The following is a 19,431-nucleotide window of genomic DNA, read 5'->3' as shown; positions in this document are numbered from 1 at the left end:
CTTGTCATAGGAGGAGTGGTTGCAGACTCTGGGTCTATTCTCATTCGAGTTTAGAAGGATGATGATGGATCTGATTGAATACCGAGAGGCCTGGACAGAGTGAAGATGTGGAGAAGGTGTTTCCACTAATAGGAGTGAAAAGAACCTGAGGACAAGGAGCATGGATCAGTACTTCGGCTATGATGTTGTGGCCATAATGGAGACATGGGTTTCACAGGGGCAGAAATGGTTGCTTGATGTTCCAGGGTTGAGACTGTTTAAAGGGGTGGAAAAAGAGGAGGTGGTGTAGCGTTGTTCATCAGAGAGTGCATCACAGCTACAGAAAGAAAGGTTGTTGAGGAAGGTTTATCTACTGAGTCAGTAAGGGTGACTCAGTAGGAACAGCATGGAAACAGTCACCTCATTGCGGGTTTTCTACAGACCCCCTAATAGCAGGAGGGAGATTGAAGAAGTCATAGGCGGCAGATTTTGGAAAAATGCAGATGTAGCAGGGTTGTTGTTATGGGTGGTTTTGACTTTCCCAATATCGACTGGAACCTCCTTAGTGCAGATGGTATGGATGGAGCCGTTGTTGTCAGGTATGTTCAGGAGGGTTTCCTTACTCAGTATGTGGTCTGGCCTGGGAGAGGTCATTTTGGATTTGGTGCTCGGCAATGAGCCAGGACAGGTGTCAGATTTTGCGGTGGGAGAACACTTTGGTGACATGATCACAACTGCTTCACATTTACCATAATCTTGGAGAGGGAAAGGAGCAGTTACCAAGGGAAAGTATTTAATTGGGGAAAAGGAAATTATGACACTATCAGACAGCAGTTGGGAAATACAGACTGGGAGCAATTGCTCCACAGAAAGGCCATGGCAGATATGTGGAGACTGTTTAAGGAGCAGTTGTTGCAAGTGATGCACAAATTTGTTCCTCTGAGACAGGTAAGAAGGTGTAAGATTAAGGAACCTTGGATGACAAGAACAGAGGAGCTTCTTGTCAAAAGAAAGAAGGCAGCTTACATAAGGTGGAGGAAGCAAAGATCCAGCTCAGCTTTAGAAGATTACAGGCTTGCTAGAAAGGAGCTCAGAAATGGACTGGGGAGAGCCAGGAGGGGGAACGAGAAAGGCAAGAAGGATGAGGGAGAACTCAAAAGCATTTTACTCATACGTGAGGAATAAGAGAATGATCAGAGAGAAGGTAGGACCAATCAGGAATAGTGTAGGGAACTTGTGCATGGAGTTTGAGCAGATAGAGGAAGCCCTAAATGCATTTTTTGCTTCAGTTTTCATTAAGGAAAGGGACCTTGTTGTAAATGAGAACTTTGAGGAGCTGGGATACAGGCTTGAACAGATCAAGATTGATGAAGTTGATGTGCTGGAAATTTTGGCAAACATTAAAATTGATAAATCCCCAGGGCCAGACCAGATTTATCCTAGGTTGCTCCGGGAAGCGAGAAAGAAGGTTGCTAAGCCGCTGACAAAGATCTTTGCTTCTTCATTCTCCATGGGTGTTGTACTGGAGGATTGGAAAGAGGCAAATGTTGTTCCTCTTTTCAAGAAGGGTAATAGGAAAATCCCTGGCAATTACAGAGCAGTCAGTCTTACGTCTGTGGTCAGCAAAGTTTGGAAAGAATTCTGAGGGATAGGATTCATGGCTATTTGGAAAAGCATAGTGTGATTAAAGGCAGTCAACGTGGCTTTGTCAGGGGCAGTTCATGCCACACAAATCTTATTGAGTTCTTTGAGGAGGTGACAAAACAGATGGATGTGGTGTATATGGACCTCAGCAAGGCATTTGATAAGGTTCCCCATGGTAGGGTCATTCATAAAGTCAGGAAGTATGGGATACAGGGAGATTTGGCTATTTGGATTCACAATTGGTTGGCTGACAGAGGCAGAGAGTGGTTGTAGATGGAAAGTATTCTGCCTGGAGGTCAGTGTTGCGTGGGGTCCTGCAGGGCTCTGTTCTTGGATCTCTGTTCTTTGTAGTTTTTATAAATGACTTGGATGAGGTGGTTGAGGGGTGAGTTAGTAAATTTGCAGATGACACAAAAGTTGGGGTGCAGTTGATAGTATCGAGGGCTATTGCAGGCTGGACTGAGAAATGGCAGATGGAGTTCAACCTGGATAAATGCGAAGTGATGCATATTGGAAGGTCGAACTCGAATGCTGATTAAAGACAGAGGCTTTGGAGAGGGTGCAAAGAAGATTTACCAAGATACTGCCTGGACTGGAGGGCTTGTCTTACAAAGAGAGGTTGACTAAGCTCGGACTTTTCTCCCTGGAGCGAAGGAGGAAGAGAGGTGACCTGAGCGAGGTATACAAGATAATGAGGGGCATGAATAGAGCTAATAGCCAGAGACTTTTCCCCAGGACAGAATTAACTGGCACAAGGGGTCATAATATTAAGATATTGGGAGAAAGGTATAGAGGGGACGTCAGAGGAAGGTTCTTTACTCAGTGAGTTGTGAATGTATGGAATGCATTGCCAGTGGTGGTGGTGGAAGGAGAGTCATTAGGGACATTTAAGCGACTGCTGGACACGCATATGGATAGCAGTGAATTGAGGGGTGCATAGGTTAAATTATTTTATTTTACATTAGGATTAATCCTCAACACAACATTGTGAGCCAAAGGGCCTCTTCTGTGCTGTACGTTTCTATGTTCTATGTTCTATGACACAGCTTCAAAGTGAGGGGATGTCCCTCTGGAACTGAGATGGGGAGGGGTTTCTTAGCCAGACGATGGTAAATCTGTGAAACTCAATGCTACAGAAGGCCAGTAGAGGCCACATCACTGAGTGTTTGAAAGACAGGGGTGGACTGGCTCTTGATTAGTAAGGGGTTCAGGTGTTACAGGGAGCAGACAGGAGAGTGGATTTGAAATTAGCTCTGATTGAATGGCAGAGCAGACTTGGTGGGCTGAAAGGACTAATTCTGCTCTCCTATCTTCTGGTCTCATGGTGTGACAATGTTTTTGCTATTGATTGCTGATTGATTTTAATCCATTCTATCAAATAATAAATAACACAACCTGAGCAACCAGGAATGTCCATCCTTTTGCAATCACATCACAACCTAGTGACCAAGTAACTTGTTCTGGGCTCATTCTTACATGCACAAGATATTTTTTTCTCCTGCACAATTACATATTTTTCATGCTCTTTGCTTAATATTCCATAGAAGTGGAAAGGTAACAGTAATAGTAATAACTTGGCATGAAATAAGGATTCATGATCAGGATTGAACTCTCACTATAAAATACACCAGGTGAAGTTATTTACACTTTGTGAATAGTGCACTCACTACAATACTTTAATCACATAATTCACCAGCAGTGTACCTTAGAATTTAACAATTTAGAAATGTAATTTGTATTTTTTTGCTTCTTCCACATAATGTAGATACTCAGACTCCTATGGATGCACAAAGCTTTTTATTGCATTCTTCTATCCTTCCAAAAACAGTCTAGTTTTAAGATAATCAATGCTAATTGGAAACCTGGTGAAAACAAGAGCAAAAATGGAGCCAACATTCTGTCAGGAGAGACAGGCAACTCAAGCCAGTACTACAGGCAACAGTGGATCATGAGAATTGGAAGGAGTGTCCTTGTAGAAGCTCACCAAAACAACACAACTTGGTTGAGTTTCTAGAACGTAATACTTCCATAAGTCTGTAAAAACATTTCAACAATCCTGCAATTTTACTAGGGAACACCATCAAAAAGAATGCAGGAAAAATAAATGCCTAATCCATGCTTCTTTTTGAGAGAGACTGCTAGATAGAAACAGAGAATTGATGAAATTACTTTTTAAGTCCAATATAGTTTTAAATACAGATCTGCAATAAATGTGGGAAATATAGCAGCATTCATAATAAAGATGTGCTGATATATCTCTGCAGTCTTCTGCCTGCAATGTTTAGTTAATAATCAAGTTTATACATACTAACCAGTGGTTTATGTCCTTACATTTAAAATCAATTCTTAGGGCTTTATAGTGATCTGTGAGGTGCATATACATCAAGTTTTTGGTTATCTGTCCTAAGACCTCCATGTAGTTTGACATTGAATTGGGATTAAAATGCTCCAGTGAAATGATTTAAGATGTTTACAATCTTGTAGATGTTAAATGAATGCTAGATGTTGTAATAGTCATGTCAGCTTCTGTTCACATCTTACTTAATTTCAAACCTGAAGATATAGATGAGTAATTTGTTTGAAGTGTAAAATTACCAGTGAATTAGTATCTTAAAAAAGTTTCAACATGAAATAATCCACATTATGTTGTTTTGCTTCTAAAACCTCCCTGATTGATTTGAAGCAATTCTTCAGCAGCGATTAATCCTTTATGTCCTCCTTCTTAAACTAAGCCAATATGCTGATATACCTATCAAACCAAATCCAAGTGTAGTTAAGTTGTGTTTTTCATGAGAATTTATGTCCTACAATCTATGACTTTTTCTTCATGCTAGTCCTTGGTATTTGTACAACACTTGTGCCTTATGAAACCGACTTGCTGTTTGTGGAGCAGCAATATAATGTCAGCTCACTTAACATCAACTTAGCTTTATTTTATTCATTCGCAGGAAATGGTTCACTTGCCATGCTAGCATTTGTTGCTCATCCCTGATTGCCTTTGAGAAGTCGGCCTTCTTGAACAACTCGAGAGTATGTTGATGGAAAAGCACAGCAGGTCAAGCAGCATCCAAGGAATAGGAGAATCGATGTTTCGGGCAGAAGCCCTTCATCAGGAATGAGGCTCGCTCCTGATGAAGGTTTTATGTCTAATATGTTGATTCTCCTGCTCCTCAGATGGTGCCTAACCTGCTGTGCTTTTCCAGCACCACATTCTCAACTCTGATCTCCAGCATCTGCAGTGCCCACTTTCTCTTCTTGAACAACTGCTGTCCATGTAGGTACATCCATAGTGTTGAGGGACTATTAGAAAGCAAAACAGACTGTTGAACAAGGTGACACAGGAGATCCAACTTTGATGCTGGATGAGGGCCTGATCAACATTTTAGATTAGATTCCCTACAATGTGGAAACTGGCCCTTCAGCCCAACAAATCCACATTGATGCTCCAAAGAGTAACCCACCCAGACCCATTTCTGTCTGATTAATGCATCTAACACTATGGGCAATTTAGAATGGCCAATTCACCAGGCGTGCATGTGTTTGGACTATGGGAGAAAACCCACACAGACATGGGGAGAATGAGCAAACTCCATGCAGACAGTCACCAAGGCTGGAATCGAACCTGGCTTCCTGGCGCTGTAAGGCAGCAGTGCTAACCACTGAGCTACCATGCCACCCATTTTAATTCTTTATCTACTAAAGAAGAATTCTCAGTACCAGTGACAATGTTAACCTGAAATAAGCAGTATTCCTTCAGCTGTGCAGCTGAGATCTTGTTCACCTGTAAGACAATCACAAAAGGTAAATGGCTTAATCAATGAAGTGAGTTAAGAAGATTACATTCTTCAACACAGATTAATGAGAAGAGTGAGAGTAAAGAATTGCTTGAACAACATGATGTGCTATATACAACTTCATGAAAGGTGGAGCAATGTCCAAAGATTCAGGACATGCTCAGTAAATTACATTACAGAAATTCAAAACATCGTAAATCTCCCATTTTCCTTAAAAGAATTGCACGAGTTTAAAAATTCTTCAACTGCTGGTCTGGGCAACTATGTGAATTACCAATAAGCAGTTACCTGGTGAATGGAATCCAGCAGAATCAGGTTCCTTTAGATAATGTCACATAGCAACTGTTGGGTTTAGCAAGAATAACATCTTCAACAAAGGTTATCTGAAAGATAAAAATCCATCAGAAAAGAAATGATTTATGGATGATCAAACTCAAGCTCAATTCTCGTCAAACACATGACCTAACAATCCTCCCAGGCAGAAGCTAATGCATTCTAGAAGAATGATGAAAAACTCCAAACTACCTGAACTTAGACCATAAAACATAGGAGCAGAAATTAGGCCATTCAGCCCATCAAGTCTGTTCCACCATTCAATCATGGCTGCTAAGTTTCTCATCTCCATTCTTCTGCTTTCTCCCCGTAACCCTTGATCCACTTGACAATCAAGAACCTGTCTATCTCCATCTTACCTATACTCAATGACTTGGCCTGCACAGCCTTCTGTGATGGTGAATTCCATAGATTCAACATTCTCTGGCTGAAGAAGTTTCTCCTGATCTATACTCTAAAAGATCTTCCCTTTACTTTAAGGCTATGCCCTCGGGTCCTAGCCTCTCCTATCAAAGAAAACATCTTCCCAATATCCATTCTGTCCAGGCCATTCAGTATTCTGTATGCTTCAATTAGATTCCCCCCTCATCCTTCTAAATTCCATCGAGTATAGACCCAGAGTCCTCAAATGTTCCTCATATGTTAAGCTTTTCATTCCTGGGACCATTCTCGTGAACCTCCTCTGAACCCGCTACAGGGACAGTACTTCCTTCGTGAGGTATGGGGCCCAAAACCATGCACAATACTCCAAATGTGGTCTGACCAGAGTCGTGTGGTACATCCCTTCTTTTATATTCAAGTCCTCTCAAAATAAACTTGTGAAGAACTGAGGGGAGATGGGTTTATGGGAAATGTAAATATAGTCATGCATCTGAATATATAATGTTAGCTATAGGTGAGCAAACCTGGGAGGAGTTGTTATATCAAATGGTTGTTTTGATTACTCTGCATTAAGCTACACTTAATCTGATGATATCATACCGACCTGGGTAGAGAGTGGTATAGAATGAGATTTAGATGAAGACAGATGTGTCATCCTTGAATCTTATAGATATTTTAATTATGCCTAATTAGTGAATGTAGTTTATATCTTTTGCTGTCATATAATAAACTAAATCTTGTTATGAAGCTTCTTCTTATTAATACTGAATAGTGGTTTATCCTCTAGCATAGCTATTGGAATAATCCCTGATTCTCTGCTGTTCTATGAGCACTCCATACATAAAGGAGACAGATTGGAGAGCATCCTCACGGGCCTGCTCCTAGGTGTGGCCAATCTGGCCATTTAACAGGTTCAGGCAGCAGGCTATGCATGGGGGGGATGTCAGTGTACTCGACTGTCTGCTCCTTTTCTGTGGTTATATCCATGCTCGGGTGTCTGTAGAGAGTGATCATTTGCATAATAGAGGCCTTTAGAGACTGGGGTCAGGCAGTGGCTGGGCTGGATCCACCCCAGGTAATAACACCTTGATTTGATTTTGATAAACATCCAGTCCACAGATTTATAAGCTTCTATTGACTATTTTTTTTTTGATACATTGTCCCAACAGGAACTATTTAACCAGCTAAAGTTTTATTTTGCTTAAAACAGTGCAAAGGAGGATCCATTAGAAGAATGACTGACTATGTACTTTGCATTAACATTTTGTTTTAACAGAGATGGAAGGAGGACTTCTCCATTGCCCCAACCCCAACCAGGGGCTGTCTAACCTGTTGAAACTTTGTCTAAAAGAGCAAAAAGGAAGATTGACAGCAGCATTCTACCCAAGTGCAGGCAACCAATGGTTAATGAGATAGTACAAAGAGTTTTCCTCTTGATTCACATTGCATTCAATTTTTCACAGACCTCTTGAAACCATACTTGGTAAAATGCTGTTTTCTACTTGAGCTTCCTTCATGAGTTTAACCTTTTATATCCATGTTTGGACCTAGGCAGTTTGAAGATCAAGAGACTCAAGTGACTCTGGCAGAACCCATGCTTAGAATTGGTGAGCAGGTTATTCATGTGCAAGTAACATTCAGTGGCAGTGTTGACAGCCCCTGCCTTCATTTTTGATAATAATGGAGAGTAGATTGCTGGAGCAATAATTGTCAAGGTTACATTTACCCTGCTCTTTGTGGACATGATGTACCTGGGCAATTTTTCACATTGTTAGGGAGACATAAAGTCATTCACAACAGTAGTCACGTATTGTGACGAACGTTGTGTACAATCTCACAGCACTATGTAAGCAAATTGTCAGCCTTTATGTGATGTGTGTCAGTTATTCAAGAACACAAATAATGTCAGGGTTTTATTCTGTGACCATTCTGTAATTCTGGTCTGCTATTTGTGTTGTATTTTATTCATGTCGGCTTCTAACTCCCATGCTGACAATTTTCAATCATGTCGCTCTGCTCTTTCAATGTACTTAACTTACAATACAACCTTCTGTTTAACAATGCAGCCATTCCATCTAGGTTGTCCTCACAGAATCCATTCATATTCACTGCATTTCATCGGCTTGCATTGCTTTCCTATTTTCTGATTCACTACCTACAGACCATAAGGGTTCAAAATGAACTGTGGCCATGTTCATTTGCCTAGCAGTATTCTGTTGTTTCCCACAGCGTTTGTCCAGATTAAAACTGCGGCATAATACCCATTTACTTAGAAAGTGAGCACAGAGTCACTTCTTGCTATATGCTTGCACTGGGGTGTATTTCTAAATGAAACAAAGATCAGCTAGATTACGAGTGATTAGATTAGATTACTTACAGTGTGGAAACAGACCTTTCGGCCCAACAAGCCCTCTGAAGAGCAACCCACCCAGACCCATTCCCCTACATTTACCCCTTCACCTAACACTACAGGCAATTTAGCTCTGGCCAATTCACCTAACCTGCACATCTTTGGATTGTGGGAGGAAACCCACGTAGACATGGGGAGAATGTGCAAACTCCACACAGACAGTTGCCTGAGGCATGAATTGAACCCGAGTCCCTGGCACTGTGTGGCAGCAGTGCTAACCACTGTGCTACTGTATCATATCATATTACAATCAATATGATCTAGTTTACTGCTAATCATTGAAATCTTCTTTTAGTTTAAATGATTAAACTGCTGAGGGCTTTTTAATTATAACTACTTTTTCAGCATATGTAAAATCTTTACCTCCATATAGCGCTGGCTCTTATGTTTTTTGGCTATGTCAATTGTTTTCAGGGTTTGTACCTGTGAGGCCTAGCGAGTTCTCTCTCCATATCTTACCAAATTCAGCTGATTCATTTTCTACCACAGCCCTCGTGATATGTTCACTTCTGAACTCACTCCCGGAACATCTTGCCACCCAGCAGGTATTCCAGAATTCACCAGCAAGCCTTTCATCCAAGCCAACTTTCAAAAGCCCATGTACACCTGGACAAACACTGTAAGCCTGGAGCTGCCCTGACATTAGCCTTGAACCAGTAGGATGTTGGTGCGCCGAGCTGAAGACAAGGGGTGTTACTGATGCAGGACTTTCTCCTTCCCCAGGACCAACAGTGCCTCCCATGACACAAGGCCTTCATCACCCTGGTCTGAGGTTGCGGTCTTATCCATCTGGAGAAATACCCAAATCTGTAGGAGAAAAGTTAATAGCTTTCTGCACTCTGCCAGGATAATTTTCATCATCTTCACTCCAAGACTTCACCCTCAGTCTATCTCTGCTACTGTATCAACTTCCCACCAAAGCTATTGTTCTTACCATTGTCTGCAACATCTTCCCCATTCACTGTCACCCAACCCCCCCATCTTGCATACCCTCTGCCTCCTTACTGGCTCAGGACGCCTCCCCATCTGTAGTAGCCACTCACTTTTATCGCTTGTAATAACTGCCTCACTCTCATTCCAAGAGGAATGCAGACCTAGATAAGACAGAAAGAGTCAAGGCAGTGGGTGTGTGCTACCTGATATTTGGATTCTCATTCCTTCTGAGGAGAGGGTCCTGACTCTGACCAGTCTGACTTTTTGGGACTGGTATCTGCCCTTGACCGGAATTGCTTAGCAATGGTCCCATTCATGTTACCGAAGACAACTGTCAACTAAAACAACAAAGGAGAGAAACAAATGGGGAGAGACAGAGAAGCGCAATAAACATGGGGGAAATAGAGGGGGAGAAACAATGAGGTATAAACAAAAGGGGAAAAACAGAGGCAGAAACAGGGAAAAGAAACAGAAGGTAGAAACTGATAGGGAGAAACAGAGAGGCACAAGAAGCCTATGTGTCTGTGCCGAACAACAGGGAAAGACAGGAGTAAAATGAGCCTGGTATCTCAGGCTGAGGGGGTACACAAAGTCGATGAAAGACAGGGATGCTATAAGCACTCGGGTGGGCTCAGTGTCTATGAGTGCTATGAGAGTTAGAGAAGAGCTGGAGAAAAGTTGTTTAGTTCACTCAATGAACTGGGTATATTTCCCTGAGTGTACAGTGCCCATGCTGCAGGATGCAATGACAGTTACTGATGCAGCCTGAAACGCAGCATTGAAGTGCAGGAGTGACCTGGCAGTGGAACTGAGACATACCGTCAACATGGGGGTGTATGTGGCTGGTGCTCTTGGAGTGTGCCCGGAGATGTTGAGATTCCCCTGAGATTCCAATTTGGAGTGAGAGACACGTTAAATTTGGTAGGTGCTCACTCAGGTCTCCTTGTCGAGTTTTCCCAATGGTGAACTTGTCGGGAAGTTTGGTGAATATTAATGCGGCAAACTGTGGCATTAGCAATGCGTTTAAATGGGTGCAAAGATGGTTTACCAGGATGCTGCCTGGATTGGAGGGCTTGTCTTATGAAGCTTGGACTTTTCTCTGTGGAGAGAAGGAAGAAGAGAGGTGACCTGATCGAGGTATACAAAGTAATGAGAGGCATGGATAGAGTCAATAGCCAGAGACTTTTCCCTAGGGCAGGATTGACTGGCACAAGGGGTCATAATTTTAAGATTTAAGAGAAAGGTATAAAGGGGACGTCAGAGGTAGGTTCTTTTTGCAGAGGGTTGTGAATGCATGGAATGCATTGCCAGCTGTGGTGGTGGAAGCAGAGTCATTGGGGACATTTAAGTAACTGCTGTACATGCACATGGATAGCAGTGAGTTGAGGCGTGCATAGGTTAAGTGATTTTATTTTACATTAGGATTAATCCTTGGCACAACATTGTGGGCTAAAGGGCCTGTTCCGTGCTATACATTTCGATGTTCTATGTTCTAAGCATTAATCCTGTCAGCTGGTATTTTGCCACTGCCTAGCGAGAATCTTGTCATGCTGCTTGGAAAAGATTGATGTGTGTGGTTCCCGCATCGAGACAGGTCTTGCTGCACAGGTTGTCTCATTCTGTCATACATTTTACCATCACCCATGTCAATCAGAGCCTTATAAGCTTCTATCCACAGTGAGTATGAGCAAGCAGAAACAATGTGGTGGAACATACTTTGGCAGAGTGGAAAAGGTCAATTACGTTCTTGTGGCATTACTGTGTGTCCCTCTGGATGATGAGAGCGCACTGATTCAGATCAGGTTGGCAGGGAATGGTGTCGTGCCCTCCACTGCCAACCCTAAGGGAAGAGGACAGATCTCCTCATCAACCCCAGCCACCAATATTTCCAAGTACCTATCTGCAAAGAGGAGCATAAATACCCCTTCAACTCCCATGTCTCAGGCTCACTGATTTTAGTTTGTAAATGAGTACTGCATATGCTTTTTTACTCCAAATTTATAGAGGTCTCAGGAAGTATGTCCTTTAGACTTCAGTTTCTTCAGTTACCGTGTCACTTTTTCCAAGAGGTTTCTCGATAGTAATTGCCTTGGGTGGAGGGGCATGGGGAAAAACTCCCCCATTAGCCACCACAAGTTTGGTGAAAATCATGAATGGACAACACAGTTAAACCAACTAGTACCCCTCACAAAAAGCTCTTGTAAAAAGAAATTGACTCTGATCAGCTTATTAGAATGAGTAATCATTGCTATTGAAAAATGTGTAAAATGAACCTTAAGATAATTCATATTGGAGTTGTTCGTTGACCATAAAATAACTTGGGCATTGCAATTTATTCGAGCCGAGTAATTTTTGCAGGCATTGTAAATTCTGTTTGTCTCCTTCTGTGTTTATCATCCTCCTGTGTGAGTGATTTGAGTAGAAAATGATTTTGTGAGTATTTTGTAAACACTTCTATTTGCCTGAGATAACTTCAAGAGTTCACATTGGAATAGGCTATTCAAAGTGCTCCTGAACAATTATTTCTGCTTTACTAGTTCCCCCAGTTCTTTGCTTGGTCTTTCTCCTCATTTCTCCAGCATTAAAAGCAATAGTTTTAATACCACTTTGAGCTCCAAGAGGCTTATCTATCAAATGTCTATTTTCTATTGGGAAAAATGAACTTTTTATCAGTATGATAGCACCTAATAACAAGTGAGGATCTTCTAACCTATTTGCTAATTCCTCCACCTATTATACAGAGTATTGTATGATAGAGTATTTAAAGATCCATTAATTTGGAGTAGCTCTGGTGATAAGGTAGCGGCATTGTGGACTGTGCTCTTGAGACTTTGTACAGTTTATATTTCTAATTGCAGCATAAATTCTTTTTCCATCAATTTACGTCATTCGAAACATTGGTCTGAGGTTTACTGTCCCTGGGCTGCCTAATTACTGGCTCAGGACACTTCCCCGTCTGTAGTAGTCTGTAATGACTCCTTCTCTCTCATTCCAGGGGGAAAGCAGCCCAGTAAAGTGGAAAATGAAGGGACTGGGAGGCTGATCACTGACCATCTGGAGAAGGATGGTAATGACATTTAGAATATATTGTTTTTAAAAAGCCTGTTTAAAAATGTTATTGTACACGTCTGGTGCAGGGAGGAGTTGAGCCAAACCATAACTGACTTGAAGATAGGGGCATGACCACTGCACCATTAAAGACTGATATAAGTTGAGTCAAGAACACGTGTAGAAAGTGAGGACTGCAGATGCTGGAGATAAGAGCTGAAAATGTGTTGCTGGAAAAGCGCAGCAGGTCAGGCAGCATCCAAGGACCAGGAGAATCGATGTTTCGGGCATATTCCTGAAGAAGGGCTCATGCCCGAAATGTCGATTCTCCTGCTCCTTGGATGCTGCCTGACCTGCTGCGCTTTTCCAACAACACATTTTCAGCTCAAGAACACGTGTAACAGCAGTGGGCAGCCAATCAAACGCTTTTAAGAAGCCAGTTGACTGCTATACTGAGCAATGTTCAAATTTTAACCTGGGCACACAGGTAAGGAGATGAGGGTCCAGGCACCGGTGAGAGGTGACTGAAAGGGAATGTCATGAGAGCAGCACCTTTCATCGTGAGTAAATGGAGAAAATGGGAGAAGGATAATAAACGCACTGCCCATTGGGTAAATGTGCGTAAGAGACTTCATTCACTGTGTTTCAGCCAAACAATGAGCTCTGGTTTCCATTTTTTTCTATAGTTTGCTGACTATTTTCTGAGTCCATGCCCAGGCCTGACCAATCAAGCACAGCAAACATCAATTGTAAACTATTCACACACATCAAACTCAGAACAATCAATTGAACAGTCAGAGCATCAGAGTTTACAAAATCTGTGCCTGTCCAAGCAGTTAGTGTTAGTGTTCATTGTGCTTACGATGGACAAGAATTTGAAGCCATCAGGAGGTCACCCATTCACTGTTGCAGTCTGATTCGCTGTGGTCCTCAACTTTGGGCGGCACGGTGGCACAGTGGTTAGCACTGCTGCCTCACAGCGCCAGAGACCCGGGTTCAATTCCTGCCTCAGGCGACTGACTGTGTGGAGTTTGCACGTTCGCCCCGTGTCTGCGTGGGTTTCCTCCGGGTGCTCCGGTTTCTCCCACAGTCCAAAGATGTGCAGGGTCAGGTGAATTGGCCATACTAAATTGCCCATAGTGTTAGGTAAGGGGTGAATGTAGGGGTATGGGGTGGGTTTCGCTTCGGCGGGTTTGTGTGGACTTGTTGGGCCGAAGGGCCTGTTTCCACACTGTAATCTAATCTTTAGTATCCCAATAATATAACAATATAACAATCTTTTGGCGATATCAGTGGAATGTCTTCAGATCGCTACGCATTGCAGTAAAGCTGGTCTCCTGTGCCTTTTTATGAGAGGGCAAGCCAATAGAAATACTTTCACACACTTCAAGTCATTTAGAATGTAAGAAACTAAGAAACAGGAACTGGTGCCTGCTCCATCATTCACCGAGATGTTACGTTGGTGCTTCCATTGGAACCAGGAATTATATAGGACTGGTAAATCTAAACAGGAACACTTTATTGATGATACCCACACATCCACAGCTGGTTCTGGACTGGACCCAAGCTCTGCCCCTCTAGGTCACCTGACCAGGTCTCTTAAAGGGGCATCACCCCAACTACATACCGTAACAACCTTAGCTCTTTAGCTTTCAGTGTGTGAGGTTAATAAGATTCCAAGCCTTAACTGGATTCTCCCAGATGTGGAGGGATAATGCACTTGTAGAATCCTTGCTGAGCAGCCAGGAGTCTCAGTCAACAGGAAAGAACATACAGCCAGTGTGTGATCACACGATTGGATCCTGTAGATGAGTGTGAGGTTCTGGGAAGCTGCTACAACTCATACATTTGGGGCTGCCTCAGGGCTATGGATACTGGCAATATGGATTACATTTTGAAGACATGGCTCCCTATGCCTGAGTGACACCCCATGGAAGAGAGAGCCTGAACTGGTGAATGCAATTACAATTTTATATATGACCATTGAACAATTTCTGGCAATAAATTCCAGATTTAAATGTCACACTTCTGCTGTTTAGAGCCTCTGTCAAGACCCACTGGGACACCTTTGAATGTGCTGGTGTCCTCCTCACACTCTCCATTGCTGCTCACCTTCACAGTTCAAGATTAATCCAGATCAGCACTGCAGAACCTAGGGGCAGCCCTTGCCTGGTTTCCACTCTTGTCCACCATTCCCAAATTTACCACTGGTACTAAACCTGTACTGTGATCCAGGTCTCTGTCTATCCAGGGATATCCAAATGTCCAAAGATCATCAAGTTGATTTGAAAGTATCCAGACTTAGCTGTTACCTGGTTTGTTTAAATCAAATTTGCACTTTGGAAGTCCAGCCTCATTCCCTGTTCCCATGACCAACTAACTGGGGACCAATCCTGTCCCCATGTCAGTTAAGGAATTACCACGGGATGTCCATCATGTCTGTTTGTCCCAGAGAGTGGGAGGGTCACGGAAAACCATTCCTGCACCCATTCTCTCATCCCCAACAAGAAAATACATATTCAAGAATCTGTTACAATTCTGTCAGTGCTGTGTTGCATTGTGGAGTTAGAGGAAGGAGGTTGGTCATTAATTACCATTTGGAGGAATTTTAGTAGACAGGAACTTAGCGCTGTAAGCAGTTAGACAGCAATTGTTTTTTAAAAATGTGATGGCACTGCAGCTCCAAAGCACTGAGCTTTGTTGAGGTATGCTGACCTTTATGTGTATAAACCCCTGTCAGAATCAGATTACTGCAGGTGGGTGGGAAATGAACACATATTTAAAGGTGTTAATGAGTTGCAAAAAGGGCCTTTTCACAAGAATTTAACTTTCTGTCAGGATAACTATTCCAGCATAGGAACCTTGGAGCTCAGCAAACTGATTAGTGAAAAAAGAGGAGTACTTCATGGGGGGGGGGTCTATGAACTTCAAATTGCATAAATTTAATAAGTGTTCAGATCTCACAGATTATTTAACTGATTCTCACAGGAAAATATTTCCTGAGACCATATGTGTGTTGGAGAATTTTCGACATGATGTGGTGAGATTCAGAAATCAGTTAACGATGGGGGGAAGAGATTGAGGGGTTTGTGTGTGTGTGACAGAGATTGAGAGATGATCAAGGTTTAGTTGTGTGTGTGTGTGTGTGTGTAATGATCAAGGTTTAGCTTTATTCCCCTATTTGAATAATAATGCATTCATAGACTGAACTGTTCAAGATGGTTGGTCATAGCTATCTTCAATGAGAACGCTGCTATTTTTAGTTATGAAGAAGGGTTACCTCAACTTGAAATGTTAACTCTGATTTCTCTCTGCAGATGTTGCCAGACCTGCTGAGCTTTTTCAGCAATATTTACTTACCTGGTAAATGCATGTACACAGGATTGTGCTCTGATGGAGAGTCATCTAGATCTGTTAGCTTGTTCTCTTGCCATGGATGCTGTCCGACCCACTGTGATTTCCAGCATTTGTTGTTCTCAATATAGATTCCAGCATCTGTAATAATTTGCTCCTAAAGAGGATTGTAATTTTTCGGTTACTTCCTTGGATTACTTTCAGACTCCTAGCAAAGACACATTGTGGATCTCAGAGTCCAATGAATCTAAAGCAGGTGATGGATGGATTATTTGCCAGACAGTGGAGCAAGTTGTGAACTCATGTGAGGACAATTTCTGGGGAGAGCAAAGCTTGAGACCATCAATACTACACGGTAACTACAAGTTCAGTAATGAAGAGTGGTGAGAACTCGTTACCATAGGGAGTAGTTGATGCAAATAAAATTGATTGATCGATTTAAAGAGAAACTAGTAGATAACCTTTCAAAAGAGAGGGAAGTAAGGATTACATTGATAAATTTAGTTGATGAAGGATAGAACGAGACTTGATTGGAACATATACAATGAGCTGGATTGGCCTAAAAGGTTTGTGGATGCCACCAAAATTAGTCATGATTTGGAGATGCCGGTGTTGGACTGGGGTGTACAAAGTTAAAAAGCACACAACACCAGGTTATAGTCCAACAGGTTTAATTGGAAGCACTAGCTTTCAGAGCGACGCTCCTTCATCAGGTGATAGTGAAGAGCTCAATCCTAACACAGAATTTATAGCAAAAATTTACAGTGTGATGTAACTGAAATTATACATTGAAAAATTGATTGTCTGTTAAGCCTTTCATCTGTTAGAATATAGTGATAGTTTCACTTCTTTCATGTGTAAATCACAAAACCTTTTTTTTAAAGTTGCATTCTCGGGTTAGCTGTTAACAATAGTGATAGCTAGACAGTATGTTTGAAGGTCTTGGCCCCCTGTGTTCTCTGTCTATGCCATGATGTTACATTGTACTTTGCTCAAAAACTGCATGCATTCATGTAGAACTCTAAGCTCAAAAACTGCATGAATTTATGTAAAACTCGTTATCTCACTTTTCAGATTAGAATCAATCTAAACATCAAACACAAATTCTTATAGGAAAGAAGTCAGAGAGAGAGAGAGAGAGAGACACTACCAGCCTGGACCTGCTTCTATGGGTCCAGCAGCTTTTTTCACATTACTGTTTAAAACCAAACCAAACCAGAGAAAATCCTAGCTGGGAGAACTGGCCACACCCTTTTCATTGTACAAGTGTTTTTCTTTGAAAACCTGAAAGCCCTCTGCCTGAGGCAGTATCTGTTAGCCATCTCCAAATTAGCCCTAAACCCTTCAACCACAGATTCTTTGGAATCTGTGTCATTTACGACCTCTATGAAAAAAAAAAGGCCAAGGAACAGCATAATCTTGTTAAAGGAGCAGCTTCATCACAATTGATAAACCTTGAGTCTTTGTCTCCTATATTTCATACCTTTTTTTGTCACAAAATGTAGAAAAAACAGACCTTTGACTAAATAAAGATGAGGCATTCAACAAATGTGCTTTCAGGAATGGTAATACGTAGGTAAATGTGCTGGGTTAAATCACCACAGTGGATAGCTGAGGAAGTGACCAAGTGCATAGGAAGTAAAGAGTGGACTCTGAAATTTGTTTGCGAAGAGTTACATGATGGAGTATATTTTGCAAAAAGTAGTGGAAGTTGGCCTGTGGTTGGTATAGCTGCTTTAACAACAGCAAACAGGGGAATTAACAAATATTTTCACTTTCACAAATACTTTCAGATTTCCAGCACCTGCAGTATTTCGCTTTTATTTGAATATTTCCACTTTAGCTGACCTGTTAAATCATCTGCTGTATCGCACCCAAGATCAGGATGTGACCTTCCTGCTTCTAAGCTAACTCTAACCACATCTTCTTGGTGACAGCCATTGGATTCTTCCTCCATTATCCTCCAAGGGAAATTACTGTCTCTCCTGTTCCTGACTGCATCCAGCAGTACTTTCAGGAATGCAGCAATGATTCTGACTGCTGTCTTCCTCTCAGTGCATCTGTCCTAAACATCTCTTAATAAATTCCCATTCCCATTCTACATAGTTCCTTTCAATAGAGTTTAGATCCCATCCTGCTGGGCAGAGGTGCAAAACTGAGAGCCAAAGTTTGTTGTCTCAGTTAAGCTGAAATCAGAGAACCTGATCCAATGATTCCTTACTTCGTTTCAGCTGCTTTTCAGAAACTGTCTTCACATTTTTATCAAGGCTTTTGCCTCTTTGCAGTACCAATTCACATCTTTCAACTTGGTGCAATAAAAATAGTTGGGAATAGGTTAATGAATTTGTCACTCAAGGCAGTATTATCCAACGCTCCCTTGTCTGCCAACAAATTACAGCCTCCCATCTATGAAATCAGAAACACAGCAAATTTATCTCGAGTTGATTAATTGGGGGCTCTGTTGACTTAGTTTGCTTTATTTGCAGCTTATGGCAGGGATTCATTCTGGTGTCTCACAGTCTTTATTCCTTTTAGCACAGTTACTTGAATTAATAGTGCCAATTGAACATGCAGTACCGATGATTTCTCTTTACAATAAAGCAAAATAGCATATTGTTTTTCATATTGCACAGCCAAAAATGAGTAGCATGCAAACTTCATAACAATGCCTCAATATATGAGTTTTAAAATATAATATTCTGTTATTTGTGTTTTATAGAGCTACAGTATCATTTGAGTTACTTATTTTTGAAGAAAAACTTCACATTATTCCCAAACTGCTGTCTTTGGAAAAAAAAACAACAATCTGCAGGTTATTTGCTACCAAATGCACCGTTCTTTTTTTTATTTCGAGTCCTGTTCCTCTGGTGCAAAGAAGATAGCAGATGGTGTCACTATGTCAGCATTGCAGAATAGGTGAGATTTATATCACAAGAGGAGAGCACAGTGAATTGTCTCTTTAGCACACTAAGCTATATATGTAACTGAATATTCTTAGAGAGAGGTAAATATTTTAGCTAATTGAGAACCGTGCTGATTTGTTTCGATGTAAGTGATGAATAAGTGTTAGAACAATAAATTATGCATTCGACAAATTGTCACGATTCCAGGTAGTTTCAGTAAAATGTGCGCACATATATTCCAGCCAGCCATTCTGTACCACAGGCTTACTGATGTCTGTTGATGTAACTAAATAAACACAAATGTATTTATTTAGATTTTGCTGTTTTGCCAGTGAAATAATAATGTTATCAAATTCTCAACAGTTCTCTCCATCTGATGTTTGTGGACATGCAACTATTCATTTTGACATTTTTTTAAAATTTTAAAGATTTCCTGTAAAATTATATCATAACATAATTCAAGATGTAATAGACTCATCATTTCTGCATATTTTAAAAACAGAAAAGTGCTCAGGCCATGCAAGAAAATAACATCCAAACAAACATCACCAACAGAGCACTGTTTATGAATCAATGCAGTGACTAATGCATTAACACAGAGTGCGGATTTCGCATACTGGAACAGTAGCTCATAACTCATCCACCCACGTCA

The 19,431-nt window shown here is 41.4% G+C and overlaps 1 long non-coding RNA gene across 2 annotated transcripts in view; it reads right to left on the bottom strand.

The window, feature by feature from the left end:
- Positions 1 to 3,269: 3,269 nt before the first annotated feature.
- Positions 3,270 to 19,431, bottom strand: part of LOC148146862 (uncharacterized) — a 31,231-nt gene continuing 15,069 nt past the window's right edge. For both annotated transcript variants that reach the window (XR_015760018.1, XR_015760017.1), the window contains 3 exons: positions 15,883 to 16,033; positions 5,706 to 5,800; positions 3,270 to 5,404 (listed from right to left, as the gene is read on the bottom strand). This is a non-coding gene — a long non-coding RNA (uncharacterized LOC148146862). The remainder of the gene's footprint in view (positions 5,405 to 5,705; positions 5,801 to 15,882; positions 16,034 to 19,431) is intronic.

The sequence above is a fragment of the Chiloscyllium plagiosum genome, unplaced genomic scaffold (assembly GCF_037043375.1).
Source record: "Chiloscyllium plagiosum isolate Xiang-an unplaced genomic scaffold, Cpla_swu_hap1 HiC_scaffold_18, whole genome shotgun sequence".
NCBI classification, from domain to species: domain Eukaryota; kingdom Metazoa; phylum Chordata; class Chondrichthyes; order Orectolobiformes; family Hemiscylliidae; genus Chiloscyllium; species Chiloscyllium plagiosum.
This window is presented reverse-complemented; position numbering and strand designations above follow the sequence as displayed.